This window comes from Myotis lucifugus, unplaced genomic scaffold (assembly GCF_000147115.1).
Source record: "Myotis lucifugus unplaced genomic scaffold, Myoluc2.0 scaffold_13, whole genome shotgun sequence".
NCBI lineage: Eukaryota > Metazoa > Chordata > Mammalia > Chiroptera > Vespertilionidae > Myotis > Myotis lucifugus.
This window is the reverse complement of record NW_005871061.1, coordinates 7,371,486-7,396,641: the sequence shown is the minus strand read 5'-3', so window position 1 is coordinate 7,396,641 and position 25,156 is coordinate 7,371,486. Positions and strand designations below refer to the sequence as shown.

At 37.0% G+C, this 25,156-nt stretch overlaps 1 non-coding gene across 1 annotated transcript; it reads left to right on the top strand.

The window, feature by feature from the left end:
* Nucleotides 1-375: 375 nt before the first annotated feature.
* On the top strand, nt 376-482 carry LOC111825085. Its single transcript, XR_002828192.1, has one exon. It is a non-coding gene; the product is annotated as a U6 spliceosomal RNA (small nuclear RNA).
* Nucleotides 483-25,156: the final 24,674 nt, after the last annotated feature.

Here is a 25,156-nt window from a genome sequence, read left to right as displayed (position 1 = left end):
ATAAAATATAAAAAAAAAAGTACAGCAGGAAGGCTGGGGAGTGTTGGGGGGAGACAATGTGCTGAATATAGGAACTCTAAATCAGAGATCAACCAAAGGACTTGTATGCATACATATAAGCATAACCAATGGACACAAGACAGTAGGGAGTGGGGTGAGGGCATGTGCCGGGGGGTAGGGGAGGCTGGGGGAAGATCAATGGGGAAAAAAAGGAGACATATGTACTACTATTTGTAATACTTTAAACAATAAAATAAAATTTAAAAAAGAAAAAAAGTAGTTTACTAGCTCTATATATATGCCAAAATAAAAATTAACAGAGCTTTTCAACTATAAAAACATAATCTCCCATCCCACTCTAAAATTCCTAGTCCTGTGCTCACTTCAGCAGCATACATACTAAAATTGGAATGATGCAGAGAAAATTAACATGGCCCCTGCACAAGGATGACCTGCAAATTCTTGAAGCATTCCATATTTAGAAAGAAAAATAAAATAAAATTCCTAGGATAGAAGAGACAATCATATCTGAGGCTAGAGAAGCAAAAGGAAAAATGGTGTTACCTAGAGCCCTTGGTGGTTTTTAGCTCTTCCAATACATATTACCAATTCTCTGAATTAAATTACCATTGCTTGAAATACCTATAGTGGTTTCTATTTTCCTGACCAGATAACGATTGATGATGCTGATGGCAACAGGAAATAGATATAGTAGTAATGTAGCATTAGCTACAATGAGATGCCACCTACCCCTTTTAAGTACTGACCTTCAAATCTGATATTAACACATATCTGTAGAATCAGACATATGCAAATTTGAACTATACAAAATGGTGAGCCACAGAGGCCAACACTGACCCTATAAGTTGAAAACTGTATAAGAAATAGAGAATCTTAACCATCACAGTTTGAGCATTTCCAGTTACACTTGCAAGGATGTATCAACTACTTTAAACTGATACCACTTAATATTTTAATCATCTAACTCCCTTTGTTTGATTCAAAGCTCAGAAAGCAACCTTTCATGATTTATTACATGATTTACCTTCCAATGTTTGGCTACCGACTGGAGAGACAATGTGCTGAATATAGGAACTCTAAATAACAGACTCTTTTGCGGGGGGTGAATAAAATAGTATTTGTTGATGCAGATTTGTTTCCTATGTGACTTGATTACAAGGAGAGAATGTATTGAACAGGACAACATGAGTAATTTAACCTGTATGACAATTATAATCCTCATTGTAAGTTAATAATTTGGAATTTTGTTGTTTACAAGGTCTTGTATGCATATGAATAGTTGAGTCATGTATTCAGGTCCTGATTAGATCTGGGCACTGACAAGAGTGAGAGAAGCAAGCTAAGTGTCTTTGGATGGATGATTGGATAAAGAAGCTGTGGTACATATACTGCCATCTGTGACAACATGGGTAAATATTGAGAATATCATGCTAAAAAAAGTAATTCAGACAGAAACAACAAGAATCATATGATTTCACTCAGATGTGGGATATAAAAAAGGAATCAACAAATACAGCAAAGCAAAACAAACAAAAAAATGGTAGACAAAGACAACAGTATGGTGGTTACCAGAAGGGAAGCAGAGTTAGGAGAGGTAAGACAGGATAAAGGGTGTCAAATATATGGTGACAGAAGAACACTTGACTTTGAGTGATAAACACAGTGCCATATACAGATGATGTATCACAGAAATGTACACTTGAAACTTATATAATCTTACTAGAGGCCTGGTGCAAAAAAATTTGTGCACTTGGGGGGGGAGGGGTCCCTCAGCCCAGCCTGTGCCCTCTCGCAGTCTGGGACCCCTCTGGGGATGACCACCTGCTGGCTTAGTCCCGCTCCCCAATCAGACATCCCTCTGGCAGCCCGGGAGCCCTAGGAGGATGTCCACTTGCCAGCGGGGAGCAGGCCTAAGCTGCAGTAAAATATCCTTAGCGCTGCTGAGGAGGCGGGAGAGGCTCCCACCACCACCGCTGTACTGGCAGCCATCAGCCTGGCTTGTGGCTGAGGAGAGCTCCCCCTGTGGGAGCGCACTGCATTGAGCGTCTGCCCCTGGTGGTCAGTGTGTGTCATAGTGACCAGTCATTCCCAGTCGTTCTGCTGTTAAGGATAGTTTGCATATTACCCTTTTATTATATAGGATAGAGGCCTGGTGCATGGGTGGGGGCAGGCTGGTTTGCCCTGAAGGGTGTCCCAGATCAGGGTGGGGGTCCCGCTGGGGTGTCTGGCCAGCCTGGGTGAGGGGCTGATGGCTGTTTGCAGCTGGTCACACCCCCTTCAGAGTGGGGGTCCCCACTGGGGTGCCTGGCAGCCTGAGTGAGAGGCTGAGGCACGTTTCTAGGCTGGCCGAGCCCCCCGCCCCCCCCCCCCCCCCCGTGACAGAAGCTCCCAGCCTCTCCTTTTTTTCTTTTCTTTTTTTTTTTTTATTCTGGGATTTATTTACCTTCTATAATTGAAACTTTGTAGCCTTGAGAGTAGCTCAGAGCTGACCAGGGCGGGCGGGTGGGAAGCTTGGCTTCCTCCATTGCCAGGGGCAACCCACTACTGCTCGCTCCAGCTCCGTGGCCACTGCCTGCTGAAAGCAGGTATCAGGGGTTTATTTACCTTCTATAATTGAAACTTTGTTGCTTTGAGTGGAGCTCAGAGCCCGGGCCGTGGCAGGCAGGAAGCTTGGCTTCTTCCATCATTGGGGCAACCAAGCCTCCTGCTTGCTCCAGCTCCATGCTGCCGGCGGCCATCTTGGTTGGGTTAATTTGCATATAGTCGCTCTGATTGGCTTAAGGCATAGCGAAGGTATAGTCAATTTGCATGTTTGTCTTTTATTAGTATAGATTAACTAATGTGATTTTTGTCTTGCAATATGTTCATGTACTATATCACATTTATTGATTTGTAGATATTGTACAAATTTTGTATCCCTGGAATAAATCCCACTTGGTCATGGTGTATGATTTTTTTAATGTATTGCTGGATCCGATTTGCTAAAGTTTTTTTGATGATTTTAGCATCTATGCTCATCATGGATATTGGCCCGAAATTATCTTTCTCTGTAGTATCTTTATCTGGTTTTGAAATTAGGATTATTCTGGTCTTATACAAAGAGCTTGGAAGTGTTCCTTCCTCTTGAATTTTTTGAATAGCTTGAGGAGGATAGGTGTTAGTTCTTCTTTGAATGATTGGCAAAACTCCCCTGTGAATCTTCCCAGAACAGGGCTTTTGTTTGCTGGATTTTTTTATTATTATTATTACTGCTTCAATTTCATCAGTAGTTATCAGCCTATTCAGATTTTCTGATTCTTCCTAACTGAGTTTTGGAAGATTTTATTTTTCTAGGAATATGTCCATTTCATCAAGGCTGTCCAGTTTGTTGGAGTAGAGTTGTTCATAGTATTTTTTTACAATCCTTTGTATTTCTGTGGAGTCAGTTGTTACTTCACCTCTTTCATTTCTGATTTTGTTTATTTGGGTCCTCTCTCTTTGTTTCTTGGTGAGTCTGGCTAGAGGTTCATCAATATTATTTATCCTTTCAAAGAACCAGCTCTTGGTTTTATTGATCTTTGGTATACATTTTTTGATCTCTATGTCATATATTTCCACTCTGATCTTTATTATTTCCACCCTTCTGCTTACTCTGGGTTTTTCTTGTTGCTCTCTTTATAATTCTTTAAGTTGTAGGGTTAGATAACTTATAAGTTTTTCTTGTTTTTTGAGGTGGGCCTGTAGTGCTATGAACTTCCCTCTCAGAATTGCTTTCACTATGTCCCTTAGATTTTGGATTGTTGTGTTTTCATTGTCATTTGTTTCTAGGATGCTTTTGATTTCTTCTTTGATCTCTTTGGTAACCCAATCATTGTATAATAGCATGCTATTTGTCTCCATGTGTTTGATTGGTTTTTATTGCTTTTATTGTAGTTGATTTCTAATTTTATTCCACTATAATCTGAGAAGATACTTGATATGATTTCAGTCTTCTTGAATTTGTAAAGACTTAGCTTGTATTCTTTTTTTCTCTATTTATTTTGTTTATCACTAACATGTATATGTCTTCTAACAGATATAAAGAAAATCAGAATCAAATTTATTTGGGGACATCCAAGGATCTTATGCAGCCACTGGATCTATGCTTTTAAACGATGCTATGAATACTTGTTAAATCAATGAAACACTGGTGACACATTGCAACTACTTTGTGAATAAACATGGTTTTTAAATTAAACATCATGTGTTATCACTGTTTTTTTCTTTCTTTGATTTAGACAATGCTTAAATAGAATACTACAACTTGGCATAGTTGCAAAAGCAAAGGTTTTGAGTCCAAACATGGATTGAAATATCCTCTTTTTCAATTAGCAATTGTAAACTAGAGATAATAATGTCCACCTTATAGGATTTTATTAGAATTTTAAAAATAAGGTGTGGAAGATGCCTGGTGTTTTGCCTGGTACATAACAAATATTCTATAATTGGTAATAATTACACACTAGATAGCAAGAATTTTGTCTTTACACTTAAAATATCAATGGTAACTGTTTGTTGTCTTGTAGTCACATATTTTTATGCAGCTATTGCCAGGATTCCTCAGATAGTGGCCAAAAGAAGCTAACTAACCTTAAGAAAGATTTATTTATAGTTCCTGTGTTAGGAGGACAGAGCCAAACATTTCAGTGATATAAGATTTCTAAAGTTATTGAAATATTCAATTTCTATAAAACTTACAATGTTTTGTGTGGCTCTACATTTCAAAAGCACAGCTTAGGTTCTATAAGCCAGTGATTATGTATTAATATATACACAGTACCTCTTACACTGAAATGAGGATTTGTCATTCAAGACAAATAAAAAACATGAATTTTAAGTAGTGTTATAAGCCTGACAAACATACTTGTAAAATGCTACTTATCACAAATGCATGTTGCATAAATAGCCATTTCCTGACTTTTATGGTATAATTTTTGACCCACAGAATTTAATACCATGTTAGGATGAGCAGTGAATAAATAAGATTTTGTATTATAAGCCTAAATCTTTTGAATATTAAGGTTTCATTTGACAGAAACTTATGATTATGCCCATCTCAATAATATTCAAATTGTAAGATGAATATCTGAAGCTATTATTAAGTGTACTATAGCAAATTTGTTATATAAAAGGTTACTTGAGATTTGTTGTAAACATGAAATGTTAGAAATACAGATTATATGTATATATTTTTTAATTTATACAGAGAAATAAATTACCTTTGTTTTAGAGCCCTTAAACTTGAAAATGCAATAAAAACCTAATTAACTAATTTATCACAAATACCAAACAGGCCAATGATTTTGGTAATTATCAAGAGAACTCAATTTTTGCTTTACTATGCAGATCTTATTTGCTGAACTGAATTGGAGATCATTAAAATTATGTACAATATACTACTTACTGAAGCATGACAAAATCAGACTGTTATAACCAATTAATTGAACTTAATAAAGTTTTCAATTATTTTTTCTTTATTAGCATTCCCTTGAGGTTAATGATGTGATCTTTCTTTTGACTTGGAGGAATCAGTAAAAATTTTAGAAGAAAATTAAATTTCAATGGTTTGAAATAACCAGGACTTCCTAACAGCTAAACAAATTATTTTCCTGACCCAAATCTGACCAAAAGAGCCCCACAATAAATTATTTATACACTTTGTTAAACAATTTCCAACCAAAACTTTTTGTACATTAAATAAGTTGGAAATTCCAGATGTCTGCGTTGATTTGATTTTCTGCTCTACCAGGAAAATATGTAAAGGAAATCACTGCTTTCTAGACCAGTTCAATGTCCTGACTAGGGCAGATATTGCACCATCTGTTGTACACTCTGTGGTGCCTGTGAATGTCTTTTTTTATCTCTTTTCTCTATAGAGAAAACCTGCCAAGAGTCACCTATGAAATGACCTGTTGCTCTTTGCTCTTTCACTTGCATATGAAAAGGTGGTTATATTAGTAAGGGTATCTTCTACTTCTCATTAAATTTGCGAAGAAAGCATGTGGGTAATTGAGATGTTCTGGGGAGTAGTTAACTGGTTGCTTGGCATGGGCTTTATAAAATGACATTTATTGTGGCGAATTCATCCAGCCTACGGTCTGATTCTATGACTAGTAGGTCTAGAATATTGATTTGTTAATATTCTGAAATTGCTGTGTACTCAAATTCTCAATACTTAAACCAGAAAACAAACATATTATTGATAATTTATAATTGCTATATAGACTTTATTAGCATTCCTTTGAGGTTAATGATGTGATCTTTCTTTTGACCTGAACAGTGATTAAACTAACAAGTCTTTGGAGTTAGTGCCTGTGCTCAAACCTCAAATCTGCTATTCCCTGCCACTGATATATCTGTTAATTTCTGTAATTTCTCAGCTTCTTCAACTGCAACTGAGAATGATTATATTGGCCTCATAAAATGGTTACAAGTTTTATGGCCTCATGTCTTCCATAGAAGACTTTAATCTATTTTGAGTTTATTTTGGTGTATGGTGAAAGAAAGTGGTCCAATTTCATTTTTTCCAGTTTCCCCAACACCACTTATTGAAGAGACTGCATTTATCCCATTTAATATACTTGCCTCCTTTGTAGTAGGTTAATTGACCGTATAAGTGAGGATTTATTCATGAGCTTTCTATTGTATTCCATTGATCTATATTTCTGTTTTTATTCCAGTACCATACTGTTTTGATTATTGTAGCTTATAGCATGGTTTGATACCCCCCACATACTTTGTTCTTTCTCAAGTTCTATTTGGCTATTTAGGGCCTTTTATGGTTCTATATAAACTTTAAAGTTAGTTGTTCTCCATCAATGTCATAACAAAATTACATTGAGCAAATTGATGTTATTAGAGGACGTGCTGTATAAAGTCAACAATGACAATAACAAATCTAAAGATAGTGTTTTAATACAAAAAGACACTCTAAAACAATCCTTAATAAATTGCATAGATGAATTTATAAGCACAATTATATAAAAGATAATTTTATAAATTACATTTGCTATAAATTATCACAGTAAAAAATAGAAACAACTTGAATGCCTATATATTAGGATATTAAATAAATTATGCACGCTATATTAATATAAAATGCTAGGACATTAAAATTATCATAAATATCTTTTTTTGGAAATGCTTAGTGACATAAGATATATTTATTAAAAGAAAATATGTTCCAAAACAATGTGATATCACAATTGTGTTTTTTTAATTATTTTTATTTATTTATTATTAAATCTTTATTGTTGAAAGTATTACATATGTCCCCCTTCCCCCGCCATTGACCCCCTCTAGCCCATCCCAAACCCCCACCTCAGGCCTTCACCACCCTATTGTCGGTGTCCATAGGTTATGCATATATGCATACAAGTTCTTTGGTTGATCTCTTCCCACCCAACTACCCATGTTTTTTAAAAGTTTATATAAATACAGAGAACAATCATTGATGAAAGTATACAAAAAGGGTAACAAGTGATATCTCTCTGTTGTTTTTATCTTATTTTCTCTATTTTCCTGAATTTTCCAAATTTTCTGCAATGAACATACATTACTGTTGTTATTAAAAGGCAATAAATATAAAATCATTTTTGCATTTATATGCAGCAAATTGAGTTGAAAAATCAACTAGAAAATGACTGAGCTCATGAGCAAGGCATGGAATTTGAGTGAACCTACTGCCACAAATTTTGTTCAAAGATCCAATTCTAATCATAACAACAAACACCTTTAAAACTTCATTCTGTAGGATCATATCCCTTTGATTTATCTAGTTTACATGTTAAAGGAAATTGTCAATATCAAGTAGAAAAGAAAGTAAGAGCAATATTGTGGTGAGCACATTGGTACAATATTATTAAAAATCTCTTCAATAAATGTATTCTCTGAAAGCCAGGTACAGAGGTTTTAAATAAGGATACGACCTGCTTTGAAGAAGACTATACCTTATTAGTGAATAAGAAAGGACTCTTGTCCCAACTACTTGAAAAGTAAATTCAGTGTGTTATAGCTAGTACTTCCATTTAAAGAGTATATTTTAAATAGGCTAGACAAGTAGTATGGCCTACAAAAGTTAGACATGAATATTCAGAAATATAGGTAAGAAAGGCCAAATAAAATTATTTTTTATATTGAAGTGTTTAAGAATTAAAAGAGCTGGATAAGGTAGAATGCAACTGTCTCATGTCTTGCAATTGCTTCCAACCTCTGGTTCAATATGCAACAGAAAAATAGATGACTTACGATATAAATGTTCAAATCCAATATGTATTTCTTAAGCTTGCTACATTTACATTATATAAAAGGATTTTTTTTAGTCTAGTTAAAGAAAACAATATTTAACATTATTAAGCAGGAATCTCTGACAATTGACCTCTGAACCATTTTTTAAAATATGTGTTTATTGATTTCAGAGAGAGGAAGGGAACAGGAGGGAAGGATAGAAACATCCTATATAATAAAAGCCTAATATGCTAAGTGTCTGACCTTTTATTCAACCGTTTGACCAGTTGCTATGATGCACACTGACCACCAGGGGGCAGATGCTCCAACCAGCAGGTTAGGTTGCTGCTAGGCTCCAGCCGATTGGGACTGGACAAGACAAGCTGCACACACCCTGGAGCCAACCTCCCTAGGTCCCTCCCCAGCCTCTAAAATATTTCTTCTAATTAATTTCCTTTCAGTGTGCATGAAACCGTGCATTGGGCCTCTAGTCAATGATGAAAGAGAATCATTGATCAGCCTTCTGGGGATTGAGCCCACACCCCGGGCATGTGCTCTGACCAGGAATTGAACCATGACCTCCTGGTTCATGGGTCAATGCTCAACCACTGAGCAACACTGGCTGGACCTCTGGAACATTTTATTAAGCCTGGGAACCTTACTATTTCTTAGAATACTGATAGAAATTTTAAAATCTCCACATTTGTAATGCAGCTCATTTTATTATCTCTTTGTATAATGTGTAGAAGTTGTGTTTATCCTCTCCCATGTCACAGAGTTAAATCCAAATGTCCTAATTCTTAAATTTTATTCTTTTCCCTTAATAACTTTGGCCTCGAGTATACATCTGACAAACTACTCAACATTTTAACTAAGTATATCTGCTTCTGTAATAATGGCTTTCAATGAGATTCTAAAATGGCATATTGGTTCAATTCAATTCAATAAATATTTAATGAGTATCTACCATGGGTCTGAGAACAGATTTTAAGTATTGGGGATCTGGAAGACCATATAATCTAGCAGTAAAGACACATGGGTAAATTACTAGTGAAATACAAGTAGAAAGTTGCCAAAACCAATGGTGAGTTCTCATTCCCTCTCTTAATAAATCACAAGCATTTGACCACTGCTAATGTCCTTCTGAAACACTTTTTTTTAATCATTTGAATGAGCATCCTACAAAATAGTCATTCCTTCTTCCTAATATCCAATACCCTCTTTATTCTGTATTATATATTTCTATAAATATTATCAAGTGACATAATTTGTTTGCCTGTATCTCCCTAAGAATAATGGAAAAGACTTTGTTTTGATCAATGCTATAATCTCAGGTCCTTGACCAATGCCTGGTATGTACTAAGTACTCAATAAATATTTGTTGAATGAATATTGGAAGAATGTGTAAACTACTATTAGAAATAATAAAATTGCAATAGTTTTTGTTTCAGAGTGATAGTTGAACAAATTAGTTAACTTGATAGATAGTGCACTAGAAGTGAACCTTTAGGGATGTTTTCCAGGGGATATTCTAGAAAAGTAGATGTTTTGTTCAAAGAATGTCAAGTAGTTCAGTGTAGCTAGAATATAAACTATTTGGTATTGCGGCATAGGACTGGAATCTATTAGTTGGAGATAGTGTGTGAAAGTCTTATATAGGATACTAAGTAAAGTGGATGTAGGCAATGGGGAAACATCAAGAATATTTAAGCAGGAGCATAATAAACTCAGATTTTAATACTATTACTACTATCAATAGCTCATACATATACAGCATTTGCTCTGTGCCAGACACTGTTCTAAGTGTTATGCATATTTTCATACTTAGAATAATCCAGTGAAGTAGATACTATTATGATTCCCATTTTTCAGATAAGGAAAATGAGGTACAGACAGGTTCAATAACATGTCTAATATCACACAGCTGCTAAGTGGCAGAAGCAGGGTAACAAACCCAGACACTCTGGTTCCAGAGTACATACTCATTACCATTATGCTATGAAGGATGAGTTGGTTTGGGGAGTCTTCAAGTATTATAAACAATTATAGAATCACTGAACAGGATTTATGGGAATGGAAGAGAAAGAATCATTTTGGAGGTATAATTGATAGGATATTATGAAGTGACAGAATGTGAGCAATGAGAGAAAAATAAGTCAAGTATAATCTGGAGGTTTCTATAGGTTAAATGATGGTGTTATTAACCTGGATAAGGAAGACAGGAAGAAGAACAGGTTTCAGTAGAGATGAAAATAATGGATTTATCTATGACTGTTGAATATACAGCTAGGTTGCTCTAGTAAACACTAGTATTAAGCTTTTATTCAGTTATGTCATCCCCCCGTGACAGTAGAAATTTTAAGTAAACATCAAAACTCTGTGAAATATTATTCTAATTATTTCTCTGCCAACTTCAAACATGCTAAAATCGTTAGCAATCCGATCAATACTTCATTCATCAAGGTCAGATGATGTGCTGTTGGCTAAATCTTCAAAATTCAACTCTTTACTCCTTCCTTTGAGACTGAGACTCTTTCCAAAAATGAAACAAAATGATTAGTGTGCTTTTCTCCCCTGAAGAAGTCTATACATAATCAATATTTTGCCTTAATGGTATTAGAAAACTATCAGGAAACTAAATCCAATTAAGAATGTGAAATGTAAATAAATATTTAAAACAAGTGATTTCAGTTTAAGAAATATAGAGTGCTATCTTTTTTTTACTTTAGTTGAAAGATATATTGTGGTTTTCATTTCTCTCAAATAATTATTAAAATTATATTATTCAAAGAGCATTTCAATAGGGTGTGGTAGCTACAGTGATGTGTGGATACAAAGAATTTTATGGGAATACTTTTCTAAAATTTATCTTTATTGCTGAAAGTATTACAGATGCCACAATTTTTCCCCATTGACCCCATCCACCCCACAATCTCCCCAGGCCTTCACCACACTATTGTCTGTGTCCATGGGTTATGCATATATGCATATAAGTTCTTGGGAGTACTTTTGAAGAATGCTTTGCTTACTGTTAGAGGTAGTGGAAAGTTACCCTAAAGTAATGACATCTTAAAAGAGAACATTGAGCATGTAGGGGCTAACCAGATGAAGAGAAGATAGGCATAGGAGTGTACATGGTAGAAGGAATAAGTTATTAAAGTGGGAGCTTATAGAACACTAAAGGCCCAGTGCACGAATTCATGCATGGGTGGGGTCCCTTGGACTGGATGGCAATCGGGCTGATTGGGGCTGTCTCACCCAGTCCTGATCAGGGCTGGCCGGCCGGGGGGAGGGACAGCAGGAGGTTGGCTGTGGGAGTGAACTGACCACCAGGGGGGCGCTCCTGCATTAAGCATCTGCTCCCTGGTGGTCAGTGTGTGTCATAGCTACTGGCTGGTCTTCTGGCCATCCAGTCATCCAGTCGTCTGGTCGTAACGGTCACTTAGGCTTTTATATAGATATAGATAGATAGATAGATAGATAGATAGATAGATAGATAGATGATAGATAGATAGATAGATAGATAGATAGATAGATAGATGATAGATAGATATATAATTAGATAGATAAGTGTCTGCATACATGTCAGTGTAACCAAACCAAAGTGAGCAACCAGGAAGTGGTAAGAGATGAAACTAAATATAAAATAGATCCAAGCTATGTAGAATCTAGGAAAAGAAGTTAGAAGTTAGAAGCTTTTATTCAGTGCATAATTGGAGGGACATTGAAATGTATTACTTAGTATAATTGCATAGTTAGACTAGAATTTTTGAAATGTCCCCCAGGCTGAGGGGTAGAATATGGATTGGAGAGAAAGAAAGCTGAAAACAGAGATACAACATTCTTAAAACTGTCTTCAAAATAAACATTTCATTTTTCTTAAAAAAGGCATAGGAGTAGTTAAATATATATCTAGACAAAAATCAATATAATTGATGTGAAAATTAATCAACCAACTAAACTTTTTAAATAAGGACGAGTTTATTTAATGTCAGAAAAGATAATAGTAATAAATTTCCTGGAAAAGTTCACCTAAGACATTGAACCACCAGAGACTTGAGCGAATCCATTTTATCATTTTTAGGCATAAGCCTAGTGCAGACTGGCTGGTACATTTAACCCCTAAGGGCAGTTGATTTAAAGAATAATTAATAGTCTATCCAGGACATAGAACATAGAGGATTATTTTCTGTAAAGTAATCATAACCTTTCGAAAAGCAAATTAATTACATTTAGTTTTCTAAAACAGTATCACAGAAGCGTAGGATGTCCAAAAATTGGAGTTCAGCTATTTTAGTAATCAGCTGTTCCTGACCTTGAATGTGTTATACCTAATGGATCTTTAGGTTTCTCTCTCTCATACATACATACACACACACTCACACACACACACACTCGCACACATGCATCTATGCACACACAAATGCATATTTAGCCTATGTTAGGTAGGCAGGACAGAAAAAGAGACTATCAACATCAATATTATCAAACTGGTGCATTGTCAACTACTGTTCTGGTACAAAGAGTTGTGCCATGTTTCCATAAGTTTGGATTAAATAGCTTGATATAGATTTCCTTACTATAGGACTTCTGAAAGACTGCATTAAGGAATATTGTGGAATATTGTGTCTTCCTAAGAGATATAGAAGATAGCATATCCCATACTTTTTCACCATAGACAGAACAATTAACAGAGGAATGCTCTGTGGGACTCCAAATTTTGCTCAAAAATGGATATGCATTGTTAGTTAGGTTTAACAAACATTAAAAACCTGCAGTACTATAGTGATTTCAGTAGGTATTGTCCCAAATCAATAAAATTTTAATATACTTGCTCCTATATACTTCTTCTCTATGCTACAGTAAAGACTGTATGTCTCACAAACTTAAGTGTCTGTTCATTCCCTAAAGAAGTGGAAAGTTTTCTTCAAATAAATGCTTCACAGGCCTATTTTTAAGGTATCACCCAAATTTGGAGAATCCCTAAATGCCCTCTTCACTTCTTCTAAATACTTTGGTTCCTGTCCATTTACATCTGTGTTTCCCTCATAGACTATGAATTCCTTGAGGGTAACAACTTTATGTCTTACTTTCCTACCCAAAAGAATTTGATGCAGTGCATTACATATATTACTTGTCAATAAATGATCCTTGAATGTTTCAGGAATGGAACTTGGAATAACTTACTCCCAGCATTGCTTCAATTACATAAGTGTCATTGATTCAGCTTTTTCATTTTTCTGAAGAGGGAACAAATTAGGAATCCAGAGTGACCATTTTAGAATGTCAGATCATGACATGTTAGTGTTAAAAAATAAAAAGAAAAAATAAATAAATAAATAAAAATAAAAACATATAATGTCAAAATGGGGTACATATGATCTTGGAGGCATATGAAGACTCTCCAAGAGGTACTCTGGCATCAATAGTTTCAAAAGAATTAAATTATAGGTTTCAACGGAAATAAATTGTCTTTGTTAAAATTGTTATGCATAAAAAGAAGATGCTATAGAGGCTTTTCTTTGTCACCATCATTTTTGCATTTTACCTTCTATTTACAAAAGAAAGACATGGCTCTTACCTACCTGGGACATTGCTGTAGGACACTGCCTCAGGTTATACAGTATTTGGGTTGCCCAATAAAGGAGTCATTTTAAATATTCTTGTTGAGAAGGTAAACAATAGTAAAGACTAAGTAATAAATTGTTTTGCAAACCAAATGGGTTCCAATTTTTTGCTTTTAATAAAATTGAACTTGGACATAAGTTATTAGCTGATAGAACATTAAAAATTTTTTATGGTACATCACTATATTACTTGAAAGAAGTTTAAATAATTGAATAACAGTGTTATAACAAAATTATTTCCATCCCCATCTCTTTAAAAAAAAAAGATTGAATTTATTGGGTGACTTTGGTTAATAAAATTACATAAGTTTCAGGCATACAATTCTATAATCTGCTATATAAGTGAATAAGTTGTCCCATTGCTTATATTTATAAAGAAAAATAAAGATAAGAAAATAGTTTATTTAGAAAAATAGTTTATTTAGAAAAATAGTTTATTCTAAATGCTGCCATTTTTAACAATAATTAATATTAATCTTCAAATACATGTGCTAATTGAAAATATTCCCCATTCATTGCTTCAAGAGAGGTACTTCTAATAAAATTTTACTTTTTATGATTAATAATTATTTTGTAAAATGTTAAATATTTTTGTTTAAATCAATTGCATATTTCTAATAAGTTTAATCATAATTAAGTCTAGAAGACACATTTTTAACACTTAGAACCTCATAGTCATTTAAGATGAAAATAAATATTAATTCATATCTAATATACTAATAGAGGAATATGCAAATTAGCCAGGACGCTGTAATGTCACGACCAATCTACAAGTGGCAGAGATCTACAGGAGGGCTGGACAGTGGGTGGAGAGCTACAGGAAGGCAGGGCAGTGGGCAGAGAACTACCAGCAGCGGTGGGCGGGGTGGCCAGCTGAGGCAAGCGGCAGCGAGCTACTCATGCACAGATTTGTGCACAGGGCTACTAGCTTATATATAATGGGTTAAAAATAAAATACTTTATCCACAATAAGATACCACTTCACCTCTGCCAGAATGGCTACCATCAATAAATCAACAAACAAAAAGTGCTGGCAAGGATGTGGAGAAAAGGAAACCCTAGTGCACTGTTGGTGGAAATTCAGATTGGTGTTACCACTCTGGAAAATGGTATGGGGTTACCTTAAAAAATTAAAAATGGAACTGCCTTTTGACCCAGAAATCCCACTCCTTGGAATATATCCTAAGAATCCCAAAACACCTATTTGAAATAATATATGCACCCCTATATTCATAGCAGCACTATTTACAAGCGCCAAGACTTGGAAACAGCCCAAGTTCCTATAAGTTCATGAGTGGATAAAAAAGCTGTAGTACATTTACACAGTGGAATACTATGCAGCTATAAAAAAGAAGGAGCTCTTTTTCCTTGTGTGACTGTATGGATAGAAGTGAAGATTATAATGCTAATTGGAATAAGACATTTAGGGAAATAAAAATACCATATGATCTCACTTACATGTGGAATCTAATGAACAAAATAAACTAATGAACAAAATAGTACCAGAGTGATGGTTACATGAAACAGACTGACAGATATCAGAGGGCTGGTGGGTGGGGTGGACAGGATGAAAGAAGGTGACAAGAATAACCAAAGAACATATATGCATAGCCCATGGACTCAGACAACAATGTGGTTAGGTCCAGAGGGAGGGGAGGTAGGGTCTGATTAGAGGGGGGAAATGGAAGGGAAATGCATCTGTAATAAAAATTAAAAATAAAATAAAATACTTTCATGTATAAAATACATTTAGTTAAGTCAAGCCAGTGTTGCTCAGTGGTTGGTTGAACATTGACCCATGCACAAGGAGGTGGCAGGTTCAATTCCCAGTCAGGGCACATGCCGGATGATGGGCATGCAGGAGGCGGCCAATGGATCCCTCTCATCAATGTTTCTATCTCTCTCTCCCTTTCCCTCCCTCTCTCTTAAAATAAAATTAATGAAAAGATATTATGAGCAAAAAAATGGTATTTAAAAATAAAATAGCCCTAGCCGGTTTGGCTCCTTGGATAGAATGTCTGCCTGCGGACTGAAGGGTCCCAGGTTCAATTCTTGTCAAGGGCACATAACTCAGTTGCAGGCTGATCCCTGGCCCCATTAAGGGCGCATGTGGGAGGCAACCAATTGATGTGTCTCTCTCACATAAATGCTTCTCTCTCTCTGTCTCTCCCTCTCCTTTCCACTCTCTCTTAACTCAATGGAAAGATATCCTCAGGTGAAGATTAACAAAAAGATATATAATATAAATAAATACATTTAAGATAAAATTCAGTGAGTGAAATAGAAAGGAAATATGAATTCGGGAAGAAAAATGAATGTTGCTGATTTGATGCAGGTCTTCCTGGGGTACAGGGACCTGAAGATCTACCACCCACTGTGGTTCTTCACTTCTGTCAGTAAAATGCAGGCTGGCATAGATTTTTAAAGTGAAATTGAGTTTATTAGTGAGACAGAAGCAGTGAGACAGAAAGGGCCACTCCACAGACAGAGCTGTCCCCCTTTACCAGAATTTGCTTCCTTTATTGAGGTCCATTTAATTGTGGGGTGCGGGTGGGGGAGGAAGGGTATTAAATGAAGGGGAGAAATATTCAGTATCTTCCACAGAAAGAGGTAGAGATTTCTCAGGGGAGCTCCGTTGGTCATTTTGTGTCCTTCTACGTGCTTTCTGTTTCCCATAATGATGGCACTGGAAGCGGGGACTGTAATTTAGCATGCTAATATATTACAATGAGCGTATAATGAGGCTAGGGGTTACGTTAGGTGAAATTAGTCGCGGTGGAGCTGGTGACTGCTGGTTTTAAGCCATAAATCCAGTGTGTGGGAGGTGTCTTCTTTCTTGGCAGCTCCTGTAGCTTTTATCGATTGCAGCTGTTCTGCTACAAACCCTATTTCAGAGTTTCTTGTGAAGGGATTAAGCAAAAACAAAAAAACAAACAAAAAAACCTCATAGAGACAGGCAACAGTATAGCGATTGCCAGAGGGAAAAGGGGGTGGGGAGAGGTTGAAAAGGGTAAAGGGGAGATAAATGGTGATGGAAGGAGACTTGAGATGGTGAACACACAATACAATTTACAGATGATGTGTTGCAGAATTGTATACCTGAAACCTATATAATTTTATTAACTAATTTCACCCCCAATAAATTCAATTATTCAAAGAAAAGGGTGAAAAAAAACTTGTTCATGTGTTGTTGTTTTTAAATGGATTATGACAGCCAACTGGAGGTGGTCAATGGGGGACAAAAGAGGACATATGCAATATTTTCAACAATAAAGAATTATTAAAAGATAAAAAAAAATGGATTATTACAGCATCAAATTACTAAGGTAGTTAGAATCCATCACATAGCCCTAACCGGTTTGGCACAGTGGATAGAGCATCGGCCTGCGGACTGAAAGGTCCAAGGTTCAATTCCAGTCAAGGGCATGTATCTTGGTTGCAGGCACATACCCAGTGAGGGGTGTGCAGGAGGCAGCTGATTGATGTTTCTCTCTCATGGATGTTTCTGACTCTATCTCTCTCCCTTCCTCTCTGTAAAAAATCAATAAAATATATTTTAAAAAAGAAAGAATCCATCACATACATTTTAAAGAGGGCTGTAACTATTTTATTTTAAAACTAGTGGCCAGATGCATGAAATTCATGCACATTAAAAGGGAATTAATTAGAGGAAATATTTTAATATTGCTATTTGCCCATTCTCTATAATAGAAGTGTCCGGCCAGCCTCACCCCCATTGGAAAACACCAAGACCTGGCCATTCTGACCCTCGTCAAACCCAGCCTGGGCGGGGGGCATGGCCTCAGGTCCCCTGGCCCGGTGCCAGGGCAGGGGGTGGGGCCTCAGGGGAGCATGGCCTCAGGTCCCTCATCAAGCCCCACCAAGTGGGGGGCACAGCCTCAGGTCCCCTGCCCCGGCCGGCCCGGCACCAGGCAGCCTCAGGTCCCTGCTGATCTGTGTGAGGGCGTGACAGCGTGGCAGTGTGATGACTATTTGCATATTAGCCTTTTATTATGATGATAGCATTGTTTACAATATGTTAGAAACTATGCTGTTGCTGCTATTTAAATAAATAGAAAAAAAATATTTGATGTCAACTTAAAAATATGCAAGGAAGTATGTCCACTTTCAAAAACTCTTTTGGAAGATATATGAGCAAAAATGGTAAAATTCTTTTTATAAAAGAGTGTATTTTCAAAAAAAGAGAAGTGTATTTTCAGCTTCTTATTGTGGGCTCAGATTTCAACCAATAAGGTCAGGTACACCTTATTGACCTAGCCACAATATCTATAATAATAAAATCGTAATCTGCTAATTAGACCGGACAGTTGAACAACCTTCTTTACATCATTCTGGGCGTCCTTCTGGACAACCTTCCGGACAAAGTCGCGGCAGCAGGGGCCGAGGCAGAGGTGGTTAGGGGCAATCATTCAGGCAGGTAAACAGTTAGGGGTAATCAGGCAGGCAGAGTGGTTAGGGTGACGAGGCAGGCAGGCATGCAGAGTGGTTAGGGGCGATCAGGCAGGTAGGTGAGCAGTTAGGGGTTATCAGGCAGGCAGAAGTGGTTAAGGGGGATCAGGCAGGCATGCAAAGTTGTTAGGGGCTATCAGACAAGCAGGCGAGTGGTTAGGGGAGATCAGGCAAGCAGGTGAGCAGTTAGGGGCAATCAGGCAGGCAGGCAAGTGGTTAGGGGTGATCAGACAGACAGGCGAGTGGTAAGGGCAATCAAGCAGGCAAGTGGTTAGGGGGCAATCAGGCAGGCAGGCAGGTGAGCAGTTAGGAGCCAGCAGTCCCGGATTGTGAGAGGGATGGCCAACTGCCAAATTAGGCCCGATTCCACAGGGATTCCTGCAGGATCAGGCCTAAACCAGCAGTTGGACATCCCCTGAGGGGTGCTGGATTATGAGAGGATGCCGGCCGGACTGAGGGATCCCCCCACCCCCTGCACAAATTTCATTCACCAGGCCGCTAGTCAATTATAACAGACTTAATGGAGTACTTTGTTTTTATTTGTACAGTAAATCAGCATGACTATTACAGCCAAATTAATTTAATCAGATGCTATAAAGGTTGAATGCTCACTAACAAATTGAAAATCTGATTCAGTTGGGTCATCAAGAGAACAGAAAGAGTCAAACCAACCTTCTGTGCTTTGATCATTTCAGCCCTTTTAATGAGCATTTGAACTGGATTGACAAACTACTTCCAATCCTTGTTGTAACAAGGCAGCAAATGAATTAATATAATTTTGACTATTTATTCAGATATATTCTTCCATTTTTATTAAATCTGGTCACAGATACTGCTGACTTTTGAATACTTAAATTTAGCTTTTTTTAAAAAAAAAAATAGTGTTGAAAGTATTACGTATGTCCCCCTACTTCTCCCATTGACGCCCCCAGCCTGCCCCTGCCCCCCTCCCCAGGACCTCACCACCCCATTGCCTGTGGCCATGGGCCATGCATATATGCATACAAGATTCTTGGTTAATTACTTCCCACCCACCCTCCCACCCACCTTCCCTCCAAGATTTCACACTCTGTTCCATGCTTCCATGTCTCTGGATCCACTCCATTCATCAGTTTATTTTGTTACTGAGATTCCACATATGAGTGAGATCATGTGACACTTGTCTTTCTCTGACTGACTTATTTCACTTAGCATGATAATTTCCAGGTCCCTCCATGCTGTCTCAAAGGGTAAGAGATTCTTCTTTTTTTACTTATTTTTTATATCATAGTATTCCATGGTGTAAATGTACCACAGCTTTTTTATCCATTCATCTGCTGATGGGCACTTGGGCTGTTTCCAGATCTTAGCTATTGTAAATTGTGCTGCTTTGAACATAGGGGTGCATACATTCTTTCTGATTGCTGTTTCAGGTTTCTTAGGATATATTCCTAGAAGTGGGATGACTGACAACTTCTAATGAATGTAAAGCAAATCTCAATTTCAAAAATTGAGTCCAACTTTTAATTCCAGGAGATGAACTCACTGTAGGAATGTCACTTTTTCCCCTCTCTTTTCCTTTCATCATTAACAAGCCTTTTATTAAATATCAACTGAAGGTCAGGCACTCTAATCAATGTTGAGGTGGGGGCATGAGGAGATGGTCAGAGGAAATACACACAATCAATATAATTACTGCACTCAAGAGGTTAAAAGACTTAGGAAATGCATACTTACAAAATAGATTATTCTAATCCAATATGAAAGTGGTAATAGAAATACAGGCCTGAGACGGTTACCATTGACTCTATGAAAGTTTGATATTACCTAAACTAGTGATTCTCAAACCCAGTTCACTGGTATGTGACATGCCAACTTTATAAAAATTATTTAAGGTACTTAAAAAAATAGATTCCTACCTGCCACTGCCATGAACTTTGATTCTGTGTATCTAAAGTTGGGCTTTCAAATTGGTGATACTACTGCTCAGCCAAGTTTGGCAACCACACACCTCATGAGGATGACCACTATTATCTATAATATGCTTGACATTTACATCACATGACACATTGGAAATAGTATCCCCTGACCAACTTTTCTATCAACTAAGTACTATAGAACTAATGACTTGAGAAGAAAAATGCATTTTTTGGATCATGTGATGATAACCACCACTTTTCATTTACTATGAGCCAAGTGTTGTTCTTAGCATTTTGTATGTATTAATTCATTTCAATTTGATATCCTCATTTGAGAAAATCAGGGCACAGTGAAATTAATTACGTTTTCTAATGTTACAAAGTCAGTAAATAGTGGAGTTGAGATCTGAAACCAGGCATTTTTGGCTCCAGAGCCCATACAACTATACTGAACTGCCTCTCATTTATCATGGTACTTTCTTGAAGTCCCTTTGTCATTCTTTGGCAAGCATTACAAAATGAAAACCAAGTACACTTACATAGATCTCCATGAAGCTTTGAAAACTTACATTTAAAAAACTTAAATCATATATAAAATCCATTGCTCAAAGCCATTTAATTGTACATCTATGCACATATCAGCTTATATTGACTATTTTGTGAAGCAGCATTTTATGTTCAGAAATATGTTCATTCCAAGAAAGAAGGCCTTGTCTGAAGGGTTGAGGAGTAACCTGTTAAATTTCAACATTATATGCACCATGTAAACCATGCTGACAAATATTGATTTCCTGTATAGCATATAAGAAAGTTGAAATTGTACAATTCTTACTAGAGAGCCTTCTGAATATCAAAAGGATCATAAAAGTATAAACAAACAGAGAGTAGGAATTTAAGTGTAACTAGGCAGTTACCAAAAGTTAGTATTTGAAACAAATAGACTTAATATTGTCATTTTCACCAAGGTACAAACAATAGCAAGCAGGGTGGGATGGATGAGTGGGTGGTACTCACTTGCCTCTTCCTCTGTGAGTCTGTCAATAATGTAGGCCAGTGGTCGGCAAACTGCGGCTCACGAGCCGCATGCGGCTCTTTGGCCCCTTGAGTGTGGCTGTTCCTAAGCCTTAGGAGTACCCTAATTAAGTTAATAACAATGTACCTACCTATATAGTTTAAGTTTAAAAATTTGGCTCTCAAAAGAAATTTCAATTGTACTGTTGATATTTGGCTCTGTTGACTAATGAGTTTGCCGACCACTGATGTAGGCTTATGATTAGTTTTAGATAGAGAACTGTTCTCCATGAACTGAGATTCTATGGCTAGCTGTAACCTCCAACATTTTTCCTGATTTTTCTCTCAGAGTAGCACAACAAATTAGAGTTGTGGGTCCTTAAAAAAAAATAGACTTTTAGAAATACTAAGGAACACACTTAGCTATATGTGATACATGAGAATGGAATGTTAGGACTCATATCCTATATAATAAAGAGCTAATATGCAAATGGTCATCACGCCCATGCGCCCTCGTGCCCTTGTGCCCTTGAGCCCTGGTGCCCTCACTCCCTCATGCCTGGGCCGGGGGACCTGAGGCCAGGCCAGGGGACCTGAGGCTGCACCCCCCACCCAGCAGAGCTTGACGGAATTGGGCCGGCCAGGTCTGGGTCTCACGTGATATCGAGGCATGCGCGGGTGGGTGGGGACTTGACTCTGGGTCCCGTGATGTGCCCCAGACTCTGATAGGAGGGAGATTTTCATATACATTTTACTAATTTTCTTTCATCTCTGACATTTCTATTACAGAGAAAGGGCAAATAGCAATATTAAAATATTTCCTCTAATTAATCCCCTTTTAATGTGCATGATTTTCGTGCACTGGGCCACGAGTCTATATATATAAAAGGCTAATATGCTAAGTGTACTTCCTACCATCCAACTGGTTCCTATGACGTGCACTGACCACCAGGGGGCAGATGCCCAATGCAGGAGCTGCCAAGCTTCAGTGACTTGCCAGTGTCAGTTCTCAGGTAACGCACCCTGAAACCAGAGAGGAGGGAGCCCAATTCCTCCTGGGACCACATGATTCCACATTTGGCCGTGGGTTGTTGTTGCTGGGGCACTGTCAGCAGCGAATCTGGTTTACTGCATACTTGTGTTTGCATTCCACACCCTGTACAACAGCAACTTTGCAGTACCCTCTCGCACTCCAGGACCCCTTGGGCAATGTCAGAGAGCCAGTTTTGGCCCAATCTCCACAGGCCAGGCCAAGAGACCCCACCTTCCAGAGGGACCCCACAGACGCCCTTCATGCCACAGTGACACCCCAGGTGCAGCCAGCAGGGGAGGGGCATAGGGAGGTTGGCTCCATGGCATGTCCGGCCCATCTTGCCCAGTCCTGGCCCACTGACCACCTTCTAATTAATTTACTTTCAATGTGCATGAGTCCTTGCACTAGGTCACTAGTAAAAAGATAAAATATACAGAATATACTATCTCATCTGTCTTCACTATCTCCTTACATAGAAGATAGATAGAAGGGATTTAATATGGGCACCTGAGTTCAGATTCCTATGTTAAAGGTTGCAGAATGCAGTCCCAATGAGTTTTCTTGTTATATGTGAGCTTTTGAAATTATATTTTCTTTTCCTATGCCAGTGTAACTAGAAAAACTAATTTGAGAAAAATAGATATTATTAAATAGTCACTTCTATTAATTTACTATATATATATTTCTTTTGGGTGATATGGCAATGTTACACTTCAAAGGAGGCTTACAATTAATTAAATGGAAAGGGTAACTTCTGGGGGAGAGCTGGCTGGTGTCATTCTTACAGATTTAGAAAAATGATTTGGTAGTAACATTGAGAGGGGGACCTAACTTTCAGAAGAATGCCTATATTGGTCAAGTTCACACACATACCAGAATTTCAATTTTTTAATTTATAATGAGAAATGAACTGTCAGATAAAGTTAATGTCATATTTGCTGACTAGAGCATTCTGTACCTGCCAGAAAGTTACAGAGGATGCCAAATTATCGTAAGTTTGCTTAATGAGTACAAAATCATAACAATGGGAATTTATAAATCCTCAGAAATACCATATAAGTTGACTTGATGTACTCTCACCTAGTGTAGGGACACACTGCCAAGAGAACATGAATGCTTCAATCCTCTTAGCCAAGAATCTCTCCTTTTGGATAGTGAGTAGAAGGTTCTCCCAAACACTTTTGCATCTGTGAATACAACATATTCTTTGGTTCACTCAACTCTTTCTGGTTCATATTTTCCCCAAAATTTGTATGACGTCAATTATTAGGCTTTTACTTCCCAAAATATAGTCATGGTTTAATTTTTCCTCCCTGAGATTACTCCCAATTTTCTTTGATTGGAGTGTGTTTTGTTTTTTTTTCATGGTATTTCATCACATATTTGCAATTTCTTGGGTTTTACCTATTATGGTTGACCATATCTATTGTGAATAGATTTTAATTAGTTGAGTATTGGAGGCAAACCTGTTTCCAAGTGATTTGTAAGTGCCACACTGTACTAATATAAACTCCTGAGAACAGGATCCACTGCACACCAAAGTGCTAACATAATGCCTATCAGGTAGTAGGTGTTCCAAATGTGTGTTGAATGAAACCTTACCCCCCATGAACTGATAACAACTAATACCTCACTTAAAAATAAGTCAGATTTCTGGATTCCAAATTTATTGCCATAAAGCTAAAACCTGATCACAAGCAAAAAGAGGTTAAAAAGAAGCAGAAATTTTCTACCATAAAGCTAATGTAAAATATCCAGTAAGAGATTATTTTAGGTCCTTACTTTGAGTTTATTTTATAGAGCTACAACAACCCTAACTATCTAAGTTCACAGCAATGTTTTGGAAAATTGGGATTGGGTGGAAGGAAGGGAGAAACTGCTAAAGGCAGCTATGACAATAGTAAAATATAGCAGTTGAAAATAAGAAGGAAACAGAAAAAAAATCTATGAACCACAACACATTTTGTTTTATGAATTTTTGACACTAGCTTCTCCTCCCTTACTGTCTTATGTAATTCAAAATTCAAGTAGGAACTTTTGTTTGCGCTCATTTTTGAGTATCTATGATTACAGGATAATAGGGAAGAATGGTAGAAAGAAAGGAAACGATGAAATCCTAATTTTTAATTTTTTAAAATTGAAGTATAATTGAAAAACAGCATTATATTAGCTTAGGTTTACAACATAGTGATTGAATGTTTATATACATTATGAAGTGATGTCATCACCATAAATCTACTTATAAAGTTAATAAAACATTATTGACTATATTCCTCATTCTGTACATTACATCCCCATGACTTATTTACTTTAAAATTGATTCTTAATAAACATGTGCTAAGCAATCAAAGAGCAAAAGTTAGCAAGATTGACTGGGGCATTAAATAGTATATATAGGTAGCAATGTATTTCAATTTACCATGAAGATATTTGCAATAAAATAAATGATCTTGGTAATGGTAATTTTACATCATTAGCAACAATTATATATATATACAGTGGGGCCTTGACTTAAGAGTGTCCTGACTAACAAGTTTTTCGAGATACGAGCCATCTCTCTGCCGATGTTTTGCTTTGAGTTGCGAGCTAAAATTCGGGTTATGAGCCAGCTTCAGATACCCCACTGCTAGTTGGTGCAGCGAACGTCACAGTGAACGCCACAACATCAGCCCAGCATCACGTGTCTCACTCGTTCACTTTTTGATTTGACATACGAGTAATTTGAGTTACGAGCTCCGTCACGGAATGAATTAAACTCATAAGTCAAGGCCCCACTGTGTGTGTGTGTGTGTATATATATATATATATATATAAAAGCATAATATGCAAATCAACCGGACTGTGAAACGACC